The following is a 443-nucleotide window of genomic DNA, read 5'->3' as shown; positions in this document are numbered from 1 at the left end:
TGGGGGCCACCGGTGCCCCCCGTTGGAGTGGGGCTGCCCCGGGGTGGTTGGGGGGTGCAGGAGATGGCCCCCGCTTTGGGGTGGTTGGTGGAACCATGCGCCGCGTGGGGCATGGCTGGAGCGGGAATGACCAGCACCCCCGCGCGCAGGAGCTGGGCTGGATCAGTGCAATGGGGGGGGACATGGAGGAAGGGCTTGGCCCTGGGGGCTGCGCACGTTGTTGTACCCCATCCCGTGCCACACTCTGGGCCCGAGGACCGGGGCTGTGCCATGCACCGGGGCTGTGACCCGGGGCTGTGACCTGTGCTGTGCCACACTCCAGGGCTATGCATGGTGCTGTGCCCCACACCGTGCCATGCTCTGGGGCTGGGCCCTGCAGCTGTGCTGTGCAGCGGGGCTGTGCACGGTGCTGTGCATGGTGCTGTGCCCCATGCTGTGCCCCG

This window comes from Egretta garzetta, unplaced genomic scaffold (genome assembly GCF_000687185.1).
Source record: "Egretta garzetta isolate BGI_Z169 unplaced genomic scaffold, ASM68718v1 scaffold936, whole genome shotgun sequence".
In the NCBI taxonomy this organism is placed as follows: Eukaryota; Metazoa; Chordata; class Aves; order Pelecaniformes; family Ardeidae; genus Egretta; species Egretta garzetta.
The sequence above is the reverse complement of the archived record's forward strand: the minus strand, read 5'-3'. Positions refer to the sequence as shown.